This window comes from Camelus ferus, chromosome 1 (assembly GCF_009834535.1).
Source record: "Camelus ferus isolate YT-003-E chromosome 1, BCGSAC_Cfer_1.0, whole genome shotgun sequence".
NCBI classification, from domain to species: domain Eukaryota; kingdom Metazoa; phylum Chordata; class Mammalia; order Artiodactyla; family Camelidae; genus Camelus; species Camelus ferus.
In genome coordinates, this window is record NC_045696.1 from 34338066 (window position 1) to 34359194 (window position 21129).

The following is a 21129-nucleotide window of genomic DNA, read 5'->3' on the forward strand; positions in this document are numbered from 1 at the left end:
CCTACGGAATGGGAGAAAAATTTTGCAAGTGAAACCGACAAAGGCTTGATCTCCAGAATATATAAGCAGCTCATACGACTCAATAAGAAAAAAATAAACAACCCAATCCAAAAATGGGCAGAAGACCTAAACAAGCAATTCTCCAAGGAAGACATACAAATGATCAAAAAGCACATGAAAAAATGCTCAATATCACTAATTATCATAGAAATGCAAATCAAAACTACAATGAGGTATCACCTCACACCAGTCAGAATGGCCGTCATTCAAAAATCCACAAATGACAAATGCTGGAGAGGCTGTGGAGAAAGGGGAACCCTCCTACACTGCTGGTGGGAATGCAGTTTGGTGCAGCCACTATGGAAAACAGTGTGGAGATTCCTCAAAAGACTAGGAATAGACTTACCATATGACCCAGGAATCATGTCACATTTTTAAAAAGTACACATATAAAGATATAATAAACTTATTTTTAAAATAATCACAATTTGTTCTCCATCAAGGACACATATTAATCAATCTTTTAAACACTAATGTCGGATAATTCTATTACATTTTAAACACTTGGAGTCTACGTTTTTGTCCTAGTAAATTTCCATTAATTACAGTAGAGTTTGTTTACATATATTAAGAACTGGCAATGATCCAGCTATAGGGTTTTACCTTGATTTTTCAAAAACATCCTTTTTTAAATTGACATTATTTCTATAACTGCATCTATGCAGAAATAACCACAGGACATAGGAAAAGAAACAAAGACCTGTTTATTGTTAAGTACATGCTGATTTTTTCAATATTCCCATTTGATACTCCAATTGGCTGAGTACTCACTAGTACAAAAGCATGCAAAGTACCCTGTCTGGTTGACCAGAAGCTGTTTAGTTGTAAATTACACTTCTATGAACTATCTTCTCTTTAAAATTTGGCTTGCATGTATTGACAAGTTTCTGATCAAAAGATTAGCAACATGGAAGATAACTTTATTGTGTCAAAACCTGATGATTTTGCTCTGATTTTCTTGCTTTCTTCACATAAATTTAACTTTTTGTTGTTTAACAGTTTACCCTTTCTGTGGAATTTCATACATTGTATCCAAGTACACTCAAGGTAACTTCTGGAGAAAGAAAGATTTGGCATTATTCCCATTTGAAATTTAGAAAGCCTGAATTGGAAGAGATTGGATACCTTATTTAAGTTACCAAACTGGTTAATGGCTTGACGAAATTGAGTCAAGTTAGTTCAGTTCTAATGCAAGTCTCCTTCATGATCTTTATACCTAGTTTTCTCATGAATACAGGGAGATAACTGTAATTTTCCAGTTGCCATACCAAATACAGAATAAATGAAAAATTGTGAAATGGTATTAAAAATATTAAGATTAACATAAACAATGGCTGTAGGTAAAACACAATTATAATGTAACTGAGAACTGCATCAAAATTACTAAGAAATATGAATTTATTGATATTGACTATCTATTGAGATAATCTGAGTTTTTAGCTAGAGCGTTGGATTATATAGCACTTTAATGTTGTTAATGTTTCTTTAACTGAACTTGGTCAACTGTAGTTTTCCTATTGTACAATCATAGTAGACTTAGTAACTACTTGTTTTGACACATCACATATTCTTCAACATTTTTGCCCAGCTATACTATAATTATAGTGTGTGAAACACCATGCTGCAATTCTTTCAGTTGTGGAGACAAAGAAAAACGTGGCAATAGATAAAAACATTATTTAAGAGTTGGTGTTTACCTTGTTCACTACTTCTCAACTCATTTTTAAAGATTAACTAACTATGGCCCAATTCACAGTTCTATAGTGACAAACCTGGAGCTTTCTAGTTAAGTTGTCTGTCTACCCCATCACTTTGCACATACTTGGAAATAACTCATGAATTTAGCTAACTAGAAGGAGAATTTTAATGATTTATATAAAAGAATCTATCTAAATTATGAAACCAATTTTTCTGTTGCTATTTTAGTTATGATAGTATTCTCTAGAGACTAAGCAAATACTCATTATTTTATGACATGGATTATTTCCCAATCCAGTCTTCCCTGCATATTATGGAATTATTAAATTATATTTATTCAACCTCTTCAGACCTTTCTATTTGACTTCCTTCCAAAAGAAGGAGCAATTATCTGATGAATTTAATGAATGAATAAATTCAATCTGAATAATTACAGAAAAATAAAATTCTTTCCCATAGACTTAGGAAGAGTTTCCTTACTTTAGTGCTTTAATTTGTATTATGAGTTTTCATTTTATTCTGCAGTATTTTTTCCAAAATAAAAAAGGGTACTTAAAATAATGCTTTTAAAAAGTGACTTTTTGATGTCATGGAATGAGTCAGTGGATCTTACTTGTGAGGTTTATGAGGGCAAGTTAATCTTCTGTAGTTAGCCAAATAACTCAAGGAAAACATAGCCATTAAGGAAAGGTTACAGAATTTAGGCCCACAGTATTTGTGTCCTGTCTACATTACTTACATCCTTTCACAACTTTCCAGCTTTTTCATTAATTTTGCACTTTTACAGTTATCTTAGTGCAGTCAGCTTAATTGAAAGAAACAAGGGAACTTCAACTTAGTCTTAACTAAGTTCAATATTATCAAAGTAGTATAATTTAATTAAAATTCCTTTCTGACAAAAGATCAAGAAATAGACTATTAATTTCTTGCCTATTAGTACATTTGTCCCCACATATGTAAGAAAAACAATAAACAAGACCTTTAAGCACTGATGCTTTCTGGATCTTTTATCTAAGCTTTCTTTGGAAAGAACCTGTTTGTGATAACTTAATTCATCCTAAAGAGTTTTAAAGCTGTGAACTTAAAACTGACTGAGATTCTGGCCTCTTTCTCACTGAGATTCAGGATTTTAAAATGTAGTAACTTATCTAAAGAAGCAGCCCAGTTACTCACCCTCTACTTACTCAGAGTGACCCTGGCTGAGTGTTGCGACTGGGTCTTGCCTGCTGGGTCGAGTGTCTGTGCACTGAATAGCAAGTGGAGTATCTCTAGGGCACAGTGACTTATTGCAGCCTGCAAGGTGCGTTTTCGTTACTGATGCCTAAGTAAATTTGTTCGCTGCACTAGCAATAGCAGAAGCATCTGAAAACTTACGTCGCCTTTACATCATAGGTGAGATTTTTCACGCATCTTCACTGAATACAATCTACCCCCCCCCCAGATATACTACAGAATTGTTAGCTCCAAATGCACAAGTCCACACATGGCATTCAGAAACATCCTTCTGTGTAGAAAGTACATACATTCCTGATCTGTTTGTTGAGTTGATATAACCTTGGACTCTCTCCATGGCTGTCATCTACAAGATTTGTTACAAATTACTCTGGGTACAAGTGTAAAATCAGGGTGGTCAATGTCATATCTTCTAGGGAAATTACTGTGTTCTATTAGGAAAGTTATAAATCTTAACTTACTCTGGCATTATTTTCACTCTGCTCTCATAAATGAAGAGCCATAGCCACATAGTCAGATATTTATGAGACCAGGGCTGGGACCAAGCAAATTATGACACAGGGAATTAAGATTTAAGAATTATGTGGGAGAGTAAAAACGTGAAGTAAATGCTAATGATGATCCAAAATCATTACCTGTAAAAGTTCAGCTAACAGTTCTTGAGTACTAAATGACAAGCATTATGTTTAGTGTTTTATATATAGGATCTCATTTAAATATATGATGTCAGAGAGCAAGGATGACCTCAACAAGAGAAGAAAGATGGGCTGGAAAATACATGTTTAGTCTATGAGAAGCATTTATAGAAGATCATCTTTGAATGGCAGAAAGTTTTGTGAGATGGGAGAACAGAAAGCAGCTTTCAATGACAGGAGTTCCTTTTGGTGAGAAAGGATCTGGGATAGTCAGATCCAGGGTAAACTATGTCTTGGGGTGGGTCCACTGGTGGATTATGGGGGTGTTGCTTCATACAAAACATCTGTCCCAACATTGGCGAACTCTTCCAGTGCTGGAAAACTGACACCTTCTATTACAGAATCAAATTTGGGTCTACCCCTCTACTCACAGTAAAGCCAATCTACTGACACTGGGTTGTGGTAAAGGAAAGGGTAGCAGATATTGCAGAGCACCAAGCAGGGAGTCCAGGCAGCTAATGCTACAAAACTCCAAACTCCCTGATGGCTTCCAGGGAACGGTTTTTAAAGACAAGGGTGAAGGAGAGAGGTTGTGGGTTACTGTGATCAGCTGGTGGACATCCTTTTGATTGGTTGGTGGTAAGGCAATTGAGAGTCAACAGCATCAACTTTCTGGTTTCAATTCATCTGGGGTCTGTGTGTCTATGGGCAGCATACAATTAACTTCTACCTGGTGGAGGTTTTAGTAACTGCAAAACAGCTCAAAGGATATGGTTCAGAATTTTATCTACAGCCCTTGAGGAGGTACTAAAGGTCCTTGACTTTGTTTAATGGCTAAACCATTACTATTTTGTTTTGCTTGACTGTTCTCCATTCTTTCTGTATTTTCTCACTTCTCTGATTAAATTTATTTTTTTTTAACTTGGGGAAAGCCTAGGGGGCTAGTTTTTCTACAGACAAGGGGCAAGTGGAGGACATGGGGTGGGGATGTGGGGTCTACCCTGGGAAGGCCTCATAGGGTCCTGCTTCCAAGAAGCACTCAAGTTTCTAGGATCAGTCAAAGCAGGTCTAGTTCTCATAGGCTGGAGCTGAAGGGACTCAGTCTACTGGGCTATGAGTCATTGATCTGAAAAGGCCATGAACAATAAAGGTCAAGTATTTTCTCAAGGTCAAATCTAGGTCAAAACACTGCAGATGTATTCCAACTATCTAAAGAGTAAATCTCTAAGTGATGCCTTAGACTAAAGCCTTAACTAAATCCTGGCCCCATTACCCCGCGTATCTCCCTTCTCCTTTCGCCCTCTACCTCAATTCTTTTTCAGGACATGCCTGCTTTGTGAAGTTGTGGATATAGAGAACTCGGTCCATTCAGCGACTGGTTTGCAGGCCCACTTCCGAAGACCGCCCCCAATTACTCCCTCTTCGCTTTCCGTACCTCAGCTCTTTCCTAGCCACCCAACCGGGTAAAAAGAGCTACGGAGAAGGAGACGCAAAGGTTAGAAAAGGAAAAGGAGACATAAGTCGTCTTATTTTAGATGTTTTCAGAAAGGTTATTCACGTCATTTTCAGATTCTATGAACAGATAATCTCCAAGGTATCACTCAAGTTAAAGAGACGGGACTCTTCCCTCCCCCGCCCTTCTCCACGCATCAGTGGAAGGGAAAGGAGAAGGCTGAGACGAGGGTGGAGGGGGGAAAGTGAGAGAAGCGAGATGAGAAAGGAGTGTTGAAAGCAGGAGGGGATGAAGGCAAAAAGAGAGGAGTGTTTGGGGAGGTAGAGAGCCGGGGCGTCTGACCGCCCGCGCTCCGGACCGCCCCGGCACGGCGCCCGAGTCCCGCATCGCGCAGCCAGCTCGCGGCCGCGAGAGCAGCCCGGGCACGCCGCTCTCCACCCCGCGGCGGCCGGCACCCCGCACCGCAGCCCCTGCCGGCCCGCCGGCCCGCCGGCCCGCCGCCCGGCTGGGGGTCCGGCTTCCTGCCCCGGACTGCTGCGGGAGCGCTCTCGGTGAGTGTGTGGCTCCGCGTCCTCCGAGGGAGAGTGCGCCGCGCCGGCGGCCGGCGCGCGGGTGGGGAAGGGGCGCGGGGGCAGCTCTGGGCGGGAGGGCCGGGAAACCCTGCGGGCTTGGAGCCGAATTCTTTTCCCTCACTTCTTTGGGGACGAAGGGGCAGCTCTGGAATTCAAGAATCGTCCTTTCGCACTTCCTCTACACCCTTGCTCCTCCGGGCTGAAGTTGCGGGGAGCAGGCGTGGTCCAGGGCGGAGCAGGTGGTCCAGGGTGGGAGGAAGGGAGGGGTCCGGCCCGGCTCTGGGGTGAGGGGTGGCGATCCGAGCCCGCCACACCCCACCTCGGGGCAGACTCCCGGCGCTCCTGCCTTGAGGAGCTGCTGTGGTGGAGAGAGAGGGGGCCAGAATCCATCCCTAGAAGGACAGGACAGCCTTCGAATCCATCCCTCTGTTGGATCTGGGGAGGATTCTGAGGCAATGATTAGAGAAATGTGAGGAACCTGACGGAGGCATAGATCAGGAAAAAAGCAGCAGTTTTCTAACTTAATTTCCCGAGGGTACGAACCCATGAGGTAAAAGGGCAGGAGAGAGCTTCCACCTCGCAATCGTAATGTCTGCTTCGGGTCTTGCCCATGGAAGGAAGGCACCCTTCTCTTTAGAAGGGCGGTTGAGCAAAGGGGAAAAGGGGATTCGAGTGAGCGTTCATCCTCAAGGTTCCTGTCCCCAAGGGGGCTGGGAGAGCCGCATCTGTGTGCTCAGAAAGTAAAGGAATAAAATGGAGGAGCTGAGGAAGAATACCTACGGTGATTAGCATTTTGGGTGCCTCAAATGCTGTATTTGGGTTTTGGGTTATTTACATTTGCATAAAAGAAGTGACCCCTGATAGGGCACTGGATGGGAACAGAAGGTGCACTGCCATGCACTTTGGAAGAAACCTTGAGACTTCTTTTTCTGCTTTGTGAAGTACGTTCCAGGCACCTTGACGATTGGAATATAGTGAAGCTGATTTGTTAAATGAACATTTAAGATGACATAAGCAGGGAGCGTCACCCGCCCCATTCCCTCAGTTTTTCTGGAATATCTATGTTATTGCAGTTTGATTAAATTTTAGGGGGTGTGCTATACCAAAATCCAGGAAACTGAGACACATTCAAAATGGGTTTCACTCTGGTTCTATTTCCATACAATTCTTTGACATTTGATTTGGTGATCAGCAATCTAATGATTCTTAAGTTTAAGATGCCCCTGTGTTAACACAGAGTTGTGTGCACCGAGTTGTCTCTGTGTTAGTTGAGGGATGTGGGCTAGACTCTTAGCTGGCTTTCACTGAGGGGGTGGGAGTGTCAACAGCCAAAGCAAACCTAAGGAAGACTCTGTCATCCCTCTGGGCTCGCAGATGCTGTTCCTCCTTCTCTTCCCCTTTCTCCTTCTTCAAACTCAGAAGCAGTTTCGAGTGTCATCATATTGTGTTTCCTCCAAGGAAAGTGGAGTTCTTGCTCCCCACGACCCCATGCAAATGTGTCTCAAGGTCAGGCTTGATAATGAAGTTTCGCTGTTTCCAATCGGAAGTGTTTCTATGATTTGGGTAGATTTTTCATTAAACTCAGAGGTTTGTAGAACAAACATTATACTTAAACTTACCTAGTATTAGTCTAGGAGTTCACAGATATAAAAATAACTTAGTTTACTTATTTTGTCCAAGAAATTGTAGTATGTTTTCCCACACTTCCTTTGGTGAGTATGAATCATTTATCAAGCTTTATCCACTGAGGCTTATTACAGAGCTGATGAGCCTAAGGTATATGAAGGGATTGTTCTGTTTTAATGGTATATAAAGATCTCTTGGAATGAAGGTTTAAGGAATGATACAGTTGTTGCTACTTTACCTCCTTAGGCAAGTTTGATAGATGGCTGGGATTAAGCAATACTAGCACATTTACAAAGCCAGCTTTTTCATTGTTTTAAATACATAAATAGGTTACTAAACTACATCAGTGAAGTTTTTAAGCATGCTGTTCTTATAAAGACTACCATAAAGCTGCTTATAAGAATTATACAACACACCCACCTTTCTTAGAATTTTTGTTTGTTTGTTTTAATTTTAAGTTGGGTTCATGTCTCTTTCCAAAGACTTGCAAAACTGTAACTTAATTCTTAATGGGAAATGAGAGGAGTGATAGTTCGAATTTTTATCTAATAAATGTGGTCCTTTTGAATTTGATTAACTATTACTGAAATTATTTAAAAGATTTTTGAAGGGTACTTTCTAGTGTACTAGTAATAAATGGCTTATGTACAAAAACATGGACATGGTAATTTAAGAGGTGGGAAGAATGCTGTTTGAAGCACAGGAAATGAGATGCAGTATGTTGCTATCTGATTGTTATTAACTGAAAACACTAATAATTCTTAAGTGATGGAGTCCTGAAACCCCTAGAGACACGTCTGTAGTGATCTGATACAGAACCACAGTCCTATGCCCCACAGTGAGAAACCTTGCTTTCCATTCCCTCAGCTTTAGTTTAGACCAGAAATAACTAACTTCTGTTCTAACAGTCAAGAACCCTTGAAGTGCAGTAGGGAAGCTTGGAATTGGCATCTGTAACAGAAACTACTACTTCCACTTGAAAAGGTACAAAGAGAAATGTTTCTGAGCCTAGGAATGAATGTAAATAGGCAGAAATTATATCAGTGAGTGTATACAAGTATTAAAGCAGAAGGACTGTGTTGACCTGATAATACCTTCAATTCCCTAGTGGTGTTTCCTTCTCTCAGAAGTGATATGTGGCCTCTTAGCCCACGGTATATATAAGTGTCTATTTTCTTCTCTGTACAATTGGAAGCCATTAAAGCATTTCTAGTAGGAGACTATTTTACCAGGATCCTCTTGCAGTTGTGTCAAGATGATCTCTTGAAAGACAAGAGCAGATGCAAGAAGGCTTCCTGTTAAGAGGCTACTAGGGTTTCTTAGCCTCTTCTTTAACCAGAGTGATATCCATGGAAATAATGAGAAGTGGCCAAATTCTGGTTATATTTGGAGGTAGAGGTGACAAGACTTTGATGGATTAAATGTAGTTGTTGACAGCAGGAAAGAAATCAAGGCTCATGCTTATTAGATTTCTGACCAGAGCAGCTGGAAGAATGCAGTTGCCACCAACAGATATGGGAAGACTAAGGAGAAGCAGTTAAGTTTTGAGCAGCCTATTAGACATTCATGTGCAGGCATCAGCAAGGTAGTTGGGACAGAGCTCAAGGGAAAAGTTAGAGTTGGAGATAAAAATGTGCGAGTCATCAGTATATAAATGGTATTTAAACAGCGGGACTTTATGAATTGATTAAAGGAGAGAATGAATTTAAAAGATCAGTCTGAGAAAAGAGCTCTAGAACAGCCTAAAATATGGACACTGAAAAGAATAGGAGCCAGAAAAGGAAACCGAGGAGTAGCAATCAGTGAAATAGGAGGAAATACAGAAGGGTATAATATCATGGAAACCAAAAGAAGAAAGTATTTTTAAGAGGGAGGACATTAGCTATGTCCAGTGCTGTGGGAGAGTTAAATTATATGAGGGTAAAGAATTGCTTTGAAATTTTACTTGACCTTGATAAGAGCTATTTCAGTTGAAACGGTGGTGAGAAAAGATTGACCGATAAGGACTGAACAAAGACTGGTGACCTAATGATTCTAATCCTAGGGATTTATTTTACAAATATACCTGCACTTTTGAAAAATAATGTATGTTTAAAGTTACTTCTTGTAGCTTTTTATGTAAGTAAACAATGAAAACAATAAACACCTGTAAATAGGAGAAACGCAAAATAAACTATGTGCATATATTTAATGGAACATTATCTAGATGCTACAATTTTTAAGGCAGATTTCTATGTACTAATAGGAAAAGATCTTCAGAGTATATTAAAGAGGAAAAGTTGCAATGCATTGTGCATGATATGTTATCATTTATTAAGGAATAAAGAAAATGAGCCTATTTATGAAAGTATATGCCAAAAAATGGGTAATAGTGGTTACCTACAGGGAGAGAAAGTGGGTGGTAGGGTACAGTATTGGGAGGGAGATTAAATTTTGTATAGACTTTAATACCTTTGAATTATATAGATATAGATAAGCTATTCGAACTTTTAAATAAGTTTTTATACATAAATCTGAAAAATACTTTTAAAAAGTATTGTAAAGTAATGGTACAAAAGGAAGAACGGGATGTGAGGAAGGGAATACTCTGTATAAAATAACTTCTTCAAGAAAAGGATTAAAATTAGCTGGAGCAGGACACGGAGATTTGTTTTTAAAATGGGAGCTTTAATGATGGAATTGGACCAGTGAGAATGAGCTAGACAGAAGGAAAAATTGATTAAAGAAAAAAAAATACAACTATGGGAGCAAAGCCCCTTAATAGTCGGTAAAGATGAATTACAGAAATTAGTCAGGAGTGGAACTAGGTTGATCAGGAACCGTTTCCCTCAAACCCCCAGATCTGCATCAGTCCTTTGGTCAGCTTCCTACATTCCTAAAGCGAAGTACTGCCTAGGACATCAGAATAAACTATTCTAAATTGACACTACTGTAAAGTCAGTTCTCGTGCCATTTGGACACTCAACTTCTCATCGTATCTTTTTTTAAGCCTTTTTTTCGGTGGTGGTGGGCATCCTCTCTTGTTCCCTTAGCAGCTATAACACAGCTTGCTACTCTTTTCAAAACTGTCTCTGCCTCCTCACTTTCAGGATAATTCTTTACTGGGAATTCAGACTCTCCCAGAAATGAAGCTTCCTTACTACTTCTAACTCCTGTGTATTTATCTGCTCACCTGCTCTCCTTCCTTCCAAACCTGTAGTCAAGCTGACCTCCCTCTCTGCTCTGGATCTCACAACTGCCGCACTCCAAACCTTGCATCTTAAACCATTCTTTTATCACCTGCAACTTTAAACTCTTCTTAATTTCATGACTTCATCATTTAAGTATGTTATACTTATCATATCATTCCCATGTTTAAGCAAGCAGAAAGGTCTCTCATGATCCTGAACATCCCCTATATCTAGTCTCCTATTCATTCCTCCTTTACTCAACCAGCTTCTAGGAAAAAAGTAATTTTTATTTCTTATCGCCATCTCCTCCCTTCCCCTTAACTCCTCTCCTCCCACGGTCTGGCTTCTACCCCCATCACTCCATGAAACTGCTCTGGCAGTGATCATACTATTATTAAATCAGAGGTTACTGATCATTGAAATCTTATAGCCTGTTGACCTACAGAGGGGCATTTGACAAAGTAACCATTAACTGCTCATGCCTTTTCTTCCCTTAAACTCAAAGATACCTTCCTCTTCTTGAAGAAAGTCAGTGACTCTCTTTGTCCACTTCCTGTATCTTTGAATTTTCTTCACTTATTTGGTGATCCTATTCCACTGTTCATCCTTAGTTCTCCTATCTACTCACTTCCATTTTTTTCTTATTCTCTTTTGGTCAAAGATCCCTATGAGAATCTAAAAACAAACAAGTCAGCAAACAACTATGGTATCTCTTCCCAGGGGAAAAAAAAATTCACATAAGTGCAAATATTTGCAGATAATTTTTGGCAATTAACCGACTCACTGAATCCCATCCACGGGAATAAGAAATCTTTCCTAGACCTTCCTATAAAGTAATAATTCCATTAGTAACTGTGGTTTTAGTTACCTCCAAATGACTTGATAGACCTAGTTATTCCAAATGTGAGGATGAATCTCAGTTCTGGTATCGTCCACTAAGGATCCTCTTTTGATGTATTCAAGTCATAACAACACAAACTACCTTCATGATTTTTTTCTGTACCTTCATATCACATTATTTCTTCTTTACATAATTTCTCTTTAAATTGAATCACATCTTAAAATAAATAAGTAAATATAAAATTCTTACCACTGTTTTTAACAGAAAGTCAATATTACTGCCTCAAGTAAGAGGCAATGGTTTTTTTGTAAAAAAAGGAGTATAGCAAAAAATGGTGATGTTATTAAATTTTAATCAGATATTTATTGCCTTGAGCCTAAGACTTATAAGGGAGATTAGCAGAAGTAAAAACAATTTTTTACCAAACTGAAACTCTCTCAAAGGGTCAACCCAAAGGGAAAGAAAATTGGAAAGGGAATCAATTCCTCACTATGTGACACAGTGTTATTTAATGTCATGACCCAGTAGAAGTAAAGTCATGTGGGGTAGTACCAGTGGAACTTGAACTTAGGAAAATGCCCCTCTCTTCTGCATATCTAGCTCAAACCTCCCCATTAAGGTACAGAACCTGGAGATCACCATAAGAACAGATAAATGACCTCCAGTTTCAATCGACAGGTTCGTAATTAAATTCATCTTCTTTCTCCACTAAATGTTTAAGCCTATTATATTCCATATCCCATTAGAGTAACTTCCAGGTTTTTTTTTTTTTTTAAATTTTTTTCTTTACCCAGCCAAATTTAGTCAATGCAATGGGTCTCTTGAATCTACCTTCCTGATCATCCATCTACTTACTATAACTCAATATGCGTGACCTGGGCTCTTAAAAAACCTTTAGCCTCATCTCCCTGGATCTAGCCCTGCCCCCATAAATCATTTGCACTCCCCTCACCCGTCTCACCTAATTAATTTTATAGATTTCTATCCCATATTTTGGTGGCTCCCCGGTTCCTTCTGGGAACAAGCCAAGCCATGTAACTCAGTCTCCCAGCCTCCTGTTTCTGAATTTCTGTTCCTATTTACTTCCTGCCACTTCACCTTGCCCACCTGCAGCTATGCTTTAGCAACAGGGAACGACTCACACTTACCTGACAGGGCAGTTTTCTTCTGTTCTTCACTTAGCTCTGAATAGCCTTTCTTCCATCTGGCAAATTCTTAGTCAGTTGCCAAAATGCATATTTATTTGTTTTCCTTTCCAGACCCCTTTCTTAGCCAACAAATAACCCCCTAACGTCCATTAGTTACGGACCTTTTGCAAGCTTCCATGCTACACTTACCATGCTGTATTATATTTTAGTTATTTACATTTTTCTTCTCTCCATTAGACCAATGAGTCCTTGGAAGCAAGAGTTGAGTCTTTTTAATCTATTTCTCGAGACTGAAGGAACCATAGTGCTTGGTACAAAGGGCATCAAAGGGCATCTCAGACTCTTGTGTTGCCTGGGGTAAGAGCTCCTATAAACAAGCTGTGACACCAAACTCTTCACAGATACCCTTGGGTAGAAGTGATTTTCTAAAAATCACCTCAAAAACTTCTGTTTCTCTATTCAGTGGTGGCTCTATGGCATTTCACTCTTTCAAACCATCTCATAAAATTAAAAGGCAAAATAACTCAGAGAAGCTTCTTAATAATCCTCTGTACCCACAATCTCCAAGACAGATGGCTATTTTTCTTATATAATAAAACCTCAAGGTAAGAAAATTATATAACCTCACTCAGTAACCCGATTAAGTGCTCAGCTATCTTAATTTTTTATGCAGTGTGTATTGACATTGCTGTAAGTCATTTCTATTTTTTTAAATGGACAATGTGTGGTTACATTTTCCTTGTATCAGTCTTTTCATCTATTTCAAAACAATGTCAACTAATATTGAACAGAATTATCTCAATTAAATCAAGAGTTATTGATACTCATTCACCTTTTGCAAATGCTTAACTTTCAACTTTATCCAAGATATGGAAGTCTTTGGGTCCAGTTCAACATAAACATTTTCTATTTTTGTGTTATTTCTCCATCTTATAAATATATATATTTATATATATTATAACACTGATATATATATCAGTGTTATTAACATACTCATAATGGGAATTTATGGAATAAAATCTTTTTTGAGATAGATGTTTTATTTAAGTAGAAACTGTATATACATTCAATCAGTCGTGGTTATGTACAAACCCCTAGCCATCAAAAGCCCTAACTTTATAATTATGTGTTTGCCTTATACTATTTTGCTTTTTTGAGGCATTTGTGATATTTTGAAAAGTACATATGATTTTGTTTTCTAATTACCATAGCATGCAAGATTCCTGACTACTTCATTAATAGCTAAGATCATTTCAGGAAAAGATTAATTTGTCTCATCTTACAAGCAAGGATGACTTAATTTTGTGGTACAAGTAACAATGAATAGGTTAGTTGCATATTTTCATAGCTTCTTATTAAATAATGTTTGAAATAATGAGTTCCAGATTTGGAAAGTGGTCATTTCAACATTCTGTCTACAGATTACCTAGTGCAGCCACTGCAACACAGGACTAATAATTCAAGGCATCTTTTAGCTGTTCTTTAGGATCTTGGCAGTTGTGCTTGACAAGGCAAAGACCCTTCAATCTTTATATTTCTAGTTAAAATAAAAGCACTGGAGCTCTCTATTCTTACCTTTCATAACTAAAGTCTAGAGACTGTATCATCTGGGACGTTCTGTTTTGAAAAAAGGAATCTGGATTTCAAATGCTCAAATAACCATTTTCTGTCAAATTCTTCTGTGGATCTTTTCCCCTCTTACCTGATTAGGTTCAACCAGCCGTCATCAACCCTATAAGAGATCAGAAGAGAGAAACTAATATTCTTCCCTTCATAGTCATAATCCTGGAAAGGGCTTTCAAATGAATGGTTAAAATCCTGACAAACTTCATTTTTGTCCTAAAGAAGTTTACCAAGAGTTAGTTCAAATCTATGCAAGTTTTCTTTCTGTCTATACCCGCCCAGATCTACCCTTTCACTGAGAGTATCTACAGTCTTCTGTTGAACATCATTGCTACTTCAGGACCTAAGTGCAGAGAAGCTGTACAGAGTGCTGCACTTTTTTTAAAGCATGTAAATGCACCACACCATTGTAAAATTGTAGATAGGCAATAATTCTGCACTGGCTAAAGGAGGTTACCTTAGAAACAGTGTCACACGTTGGAACAGTCGTTCAGAAAAACATCTAATTTGATGTAAGATGCCGATATGTAGGATTCATAGTGAAACAGTACAGAAGTAGGAGCTTTCTGAGTAAATAAATTTATGATTATCTGTAGCATACAAGAGTGATATTGGACCTCACTAAATGAGAGAAGAAATACTCTTTCCTAGATACAAACTAATTGAGTAAATAAGTAGAAGAATAATTAACAAAATTAAACTTTACCTAATTTCGTGGGTATACTCATAATGGCATGAGAACGAACTGTTTGATAGTTTTTACCACTGCATTCCAATGTATTATTACATTTCATCTTCACACTTGGACCGGAATGATTATCCTCATTTCATGGAACAGGAAATTGATTCTAAGTGGTTTGTCCTATAGCTGGGGGCTCATAAATAGTGGAAGTAGGGGGCACAGATCCACATTTCAGTTCAGTCCAGTCATCTTCTAACTACGTATGTTGCCCTTTAATCCTAAAATATTTAAGAAGAAACTACATCCTCCTTTGGGTTCGTTTTTTAAGATGAATTTTACCATTTTCATTGTTAATTTTAAAACAAAAATGAATTGCAAAATTTACACTTAAAACTAAAAAGTGTTTTCTTTCATATTACTCATTTTATAGATGTTTCTAATATACAAAAATGTGATTTTATTCTAATAATATTTTCCTCATTGTTGAAAACATTAATATATAAAAATATTTAAAGAACAAAAATATCCATAATTCTATCACAACATTCTCACAAGAATTGAATATTATATCAAATTTTTAAAATTTTGTGGAATTGTTAGCCAAAATTATGTATCTCAATTCTTGTTGATATTGATATATTTTTAGATTACCTATAAGGTTGAGTATAATTTTTAAAATTTTACGATTATTTGAATTTCTCATTTTTGAATTATCTGTCAGTGCTCTTTGCTCATATTACCGTAGACATGTTTATGTTTTCCAAAGCTTTGTCTGTCATATGTTGCAAATTTTCCACTTTGTTGATACTTGTTCCATGGTAATTATTGATGTCACATAAGTTTAAATTTTATGTGATTCAACAGTTCAGTTTGTTTTTTTTTTAACTTTGGTTTAGTTTGGGTTTCATGCAACCAGAAGTAAACTTCAACTTTCCATTCCAGGATCTGTTGGTTATTTGTTCATATATTCCAATTTTAATGGTCTTATTTATTTTATATGTAGCTTTTTGATCAAGCTATAATTCACTTTTATATGTCCTGTGTGATGAGTTGCTATCTTGATTTTTTTTCTGAAGAGTTAGCCTGTTGTCCTAACAGCATGTGTTGGCGAGAGGGTACAGCTCAGTGGTAGAATGCTTTCTTAGCATGCACAGGGTTCTCGGTTCAACCCCCAGTACATCCATTAAAAAATAAATAAATAAATTATATTTGAATATCTAATAGTATATGTGGAAAAGTCATTCCACCCTCACTAGTATGAAATATTAAATTTATTTCTACTTCTGTGGTTATGGCTAGCTCACAGTCAGTCACCTAACTTTAATCTACCTAGTTTGCTCAATTCTTGTTAATATGAATAAATTTTTAGTTTATTCTGTTGCCTATTTTAAATAGACAATAAAATATTCTGAATCTAAAATTTTGTCTATTTCATACTTTAAGCAAAATAAAAGTATATAATTATATTTATAAAGCTATTCTATCAGAATTACTATAGATCATTCTCAGTAGTACAAACCAAATAGTGTACCACTGAAGTCTAATGTTCTTCTTTGATTTAAAAGTTATTTTGAAGAAGCTGTTATAAATGACAAGGTTTCTGGTGTTTGTATTTAAATATTTTCAGCTGTTGCTTATTTTTATTATTATATATTGTGGTCAGAAAATGTGGCCAGCATGATTTTTATTTGAGATGGCCTAGTAAAGTTTTCTTTTTGATTTACATTTGTTTAACTTGTGTAAAACACCACTGTACAGTTGAAAAACAGTGAATTGCGTGCTGTGTACAACACTGAAATTCACTATTATGTTTATCACATCTATATTCATATGTCATTTTACATGATTTATCTATTACTGATTTAGAGATCCATTAAGGTGTCATCTATAATCATATTTGACTGTTTCCCATTGAATACCCAATTTATGGTTATTTGTATACTGTTGTGTGTAATTATTGGTCACTTAAAGATATATGATTATCTAGTTTTCCTGTGTGAAATTTATTTTATCTTTTTTTAATGGAATTCATCTTGTCTAATACATTTTTATACTTCCTTTCTTTAGATTTGCCTAATGTTTGTTGGCTTGAGACATTTTATATTTGGATTTTTCTTATAAGCAAAATATTATTAACTTACATTTTTACCTAATGTGAATACTCAATCTGGATATTTTTTCTCTTGATAGGTGAGTTTATCCTATTTTTCAAATATCTGCTATAAGTACCAGGTTTCATTTTACCTGAACTAAACAATTTTCAGTGTTTACTTGTTTTTTCTTTCTATTTTGTCACTTTCTTTCTATTTTTGTATTTTGTCATTGTCTTTTGACACTGGTCATTTCTTGATTTGTTTATTCTTTTTGGAATTATAGCCAAAGAAAGTTGATATATATTCTGTTAGAAATTGGTATTGGTTATTGTTTAAATTCTTCTCATTTCTAGGATTGTGTTTCCTGATAGGAAGTAGGGGGAACAAGTAGTCCCCAAAGAAACTTCTTTCATCAGTATGTCGTCTTTCATTCTGTTTGATGTTACCGCCCTTGCCACAGTAACACTTCAGCAGTGCCCAGTTCCATGCTTGCCAGATCACACATTTCAGGGCTCCAAGCAGACAGCGAGCATAGGAATAATATCTTCCATTCCCATCCAAACTTTCTTTTGCTGCTATTCCTTGACCCACATTTGTGGCGTGGCGTGTCGAGTCCGGCAACATTATCTTTACTTACTCCCAGAGAAGCAGCTTTTTTGAATAAGGCAAAATTTAAATTGTTGTATTTCCATACTCCATGATTTCAAGTCAGATTGAGTCACACTACCTCAAACAGAAATTCCTTAAATTTTGGCCAGGAATATGTCAGGTATATTTGTTTCTAACAATAGCTCAGACATATCCATCTTTACTAGTTTATGAGTTATTTCAGTATGAACCCAAATGAGTGAAGAACAGTATGCAATCTTGTAAAGATATCTCTTGAGTTGTGACTTCTGACCCAGTTTATATATCACATGAGGAAGGATAAATGGTAACTTTGTCCAGGAGTTATTAAATTTAAGAAGCACCTGACGAGACATGTATACACTTAATTCTTTATTTGTCTGAGATAGTCCTTCCATCAGCTCTTATATGCTTAAAATATTAAACTTTTCTCTTGTTTCCTCCAAATAATATAACTCTCTTTTTATGTACTAGTTGACCATAGACTAAGTAGTAGTATATAATCCTGATTTCAGGTAATTCATTAATGTATTTTTTCTCATAGTTCAGAAGGACTACCCACATCATACTTCTTCGATTCTCACTTAAGGAAATATTTAAAATTATATATGAACCATGGTCATAAAATTAAGAATTATCTAACACTGTGGCTCATTGTCTTCTCTAAATGATTACCCATATATCTTCCCTTGCAGTTGAGTTATTTTCAGGACAGTCAGTTAAAGTTCTATTGTGTAAGGAAGTATTTCTACAGCAGGTGTTCAGACTACTTGAATGCAGTAGTTGTTGGCACAACTACACATTGAAATTGCAGTTCTCGAAAGGGGCGTGGAAGGGCTATGAATAAATATGGGGGAAAGGAATTTGGTAAGTTTTATATTGTAACAGTGGGAAGTCTTTGAAGTATAAAAGACACGACAATGATATTTCACACATCAACAGATGAAACTCAGCTCTGAAAGATATATAATAGCAAAGGGAAAAGATTAATATTATAAAAAGGTGCTTTTGAAGATTTGGATGAAAATGTTTCGACTAGTGGTGTTCTGGTAAATGTTTAACAGCCAGCTGCAGGAGGGAGAGCAAGAGCCTAGATTTGTAGAGTTTGCCAATTTTCATAGTGTAAATACTCCTGGCATGATCAGTTTCAAACTACTGACATGAAGTCACTGAACACAGAATTGGGAAGAAGTGTGCCCAAGGGCTCTCATGGACCAGTGGGAGCAACCTCCAGCATAGCACTGGTATAACTTTTGTAACATTTAAAAAATGGTTACCAGGCTATATAAGATCTAATTGGTAACAATAATGTCTTGTGCCTGGTGGTATTTACATTTATACTTAAAGTGATGAATGAGGCAGTGTGTTACAATTCAAAGTGACTGAAACCATAGGATTATGAACTCAGATTCACAGGTTTGAATCCTAGCACCATCACTTGTGTGATTTTAGCATAATTGCCTGATTTGTATAAGCCTCAATATAATCATCTGTAAATTTCCAAAAAATGAAAGCTATTTCACAGACATCTTGTGATGATTAAAAGACAAGATAAGTGAGAATGTAGTTGGTATATAAATGGATAATAAATAATGATTATTTCGCTTCGTCTTCTGTACTACTTAATTTCCTTCTTTCTGTCCTTATTCATTGGAAATTAGTAAAATGAGGTCAGAATTGATGTCATGTAATTAGTAAGGACATGACTGTGCCTCTAGTGCTGACATACCTCTATCTACCTGAAAATTGCTCTTGATAGGTGGGTGGGTTGTTGAGAAATGTAGATTCCACAGGCAGAATTTGGGAAGAATTACCTACATTTGTTTTCCTTTCCATCTTTGAAGTGTCAAAATAAAATGAGCACGGAACTTTGAAGAAGCTGTGGGGCAGTGGCACACAGATAATCTTCATGACTCCATGTTGTGGGTTATCATTTTGCAGCCTCCCCCTGTGATGAAAGAAGGAAGACAAGGAATGGGGAAGGGTCACTGAGTGGGCCAGCTCAGGTACTTACCACAAAAAAATGCAATTCTGCAAAAAGTAGAAATGAGATGTCATGGGAATTCATGGGAAAAAATAACTCTGGGTGTAATAAATAGAGAAGACTCAAAAGCCTGACACTTAAAATGGTAATCAGATTTAAGACATTTTGGATGAATCTGAAAAAAATAAGCTGACCCAGAAATTTAAGAAATTAATTTTTAAATTAAAAATAAGTACCTTAATGTATTCCAAAAATAAATACAGGGAGGATCAGGAGATACATTACAAAAGTATCTTGGTACCAAATTAAAAGGCACTATGAGTTTGCTTTTTATTTCCTATTTAATTAACATATTTGAAGATGCATACGCTGTATTAGCTACTTTATATGTTTCTATTTAATTCTCAGATCAATTCTAAAAAGAAAGCATCATCTCATGTTGTAGAGAGGAAACTACTGCCCAGTAATACATAGGTGAACTGAGGTTGTACAGCTTATCACCAGAAAGACATTGAAAGTTTTTGTCCAGGGAGGTAACATGGTAGAAAGTGTAAATTCCTACAGTTCTTTAATACTTGCTAATTAAAATCCATAACTTACTGTACACTCAAAGTATAATTAGAAACTATTGATTACTATAGACGCAGAAATGTCATTCTTCATATAGGTGATACTGTCTTAGTAGCTTTTCTTTATGAAAGCAAGTATGGCCTCCTAGCATTTCACTTACCTCTCTCTGTCTTTGTAACATATCATTGGAGGTGCTTTTGCCCTTTCTGGTATGAAAACCAAAAGTTATCTAGGTAATTATTTTAGGCTTTTTATCCAAGTTTTCACTGAGGAATAAGTTAACCCATCTACTCTCATTCAGTGCATTAGTTTGAATTCATTTTTCAGTTTCATTTGCAGAGAACTGAGCCTTGAGGAAATTTGAAATGCAACAAGAAAATGTGATTAAGGAAAGAACAACATGTACAAACCTATGACTGCAGTTGAGAGAAAGGACTTAGATGAGAGACTAGGGAGATACTATTCTCCTGTAATTGTTCATACTGATCACCAGTGACATCCAAATTGATAAATCCAAACAAACAATCTTCAGCCCTCATCCTGTCTTATCACTTGCCAGCATTTGCTTCAGTTTACAGGAACTTCTTCTCATTTTTAAAAACGACTTTACTGAGGTAAGATTGACATACAAAAACTGTGCATATTTAAAATATACAATTTGGTAAGTTTGACAATAATGTGTTATGTCTGTGAAACCATGAATCTGTGCCATAAACATATCATCACTTCCAGAAGTTTTCTCTTGTCCTCTTTATTTATTATTTTTTGTAATAAGAATCCTGAACATAAGATCTACCCTCTTAGCAAAATATAAAGTATATAATGCAGTGTTATTAAATATAGGCACTATTCTATACAATAGATCTCTAGGATGTATTCATCTCACACAACTGAAACTTTGTACCCTTTGACTATACCCCCCATTCACTTCGACTACTCTAGCACTCACCACTCTCCTCACTGCTTCTATGGCTTTGACTATTTTAGATCCTTCATGTAAAAGGGATCACGTATTATTTGTCTTTTTGTGACTGGCTTTTTTCACTTAAGATAATGGCCTTCAAGTTCATCCACGTTTTTGCAGATAGTAGGATTTCCTTCTTTTTAAACCTGA

General features: G+C 36.8%; 1 long non-coding RNA gene across 1 annotated transcript in view; it reads left to right on the top strand.

Annotated features, from left to right (window-relative positions):
• Window positions 1–5136: 5136 nt before the first annotated feature.
• The window catches only part of LOC116663056, an 85718-nt gene continuing 69725 nt past the window's right edge, over window positions 5137–21129 (top strand). The window contains exon 1 of the long non-coding RNA XR_004319100.1: window positions 5137–5630. This is a non-coding gene — a long non-coding RNA (uncharacterized LOC116663056). The remainder of the gene's footprint in view (window positions 5631–21129) is intronic.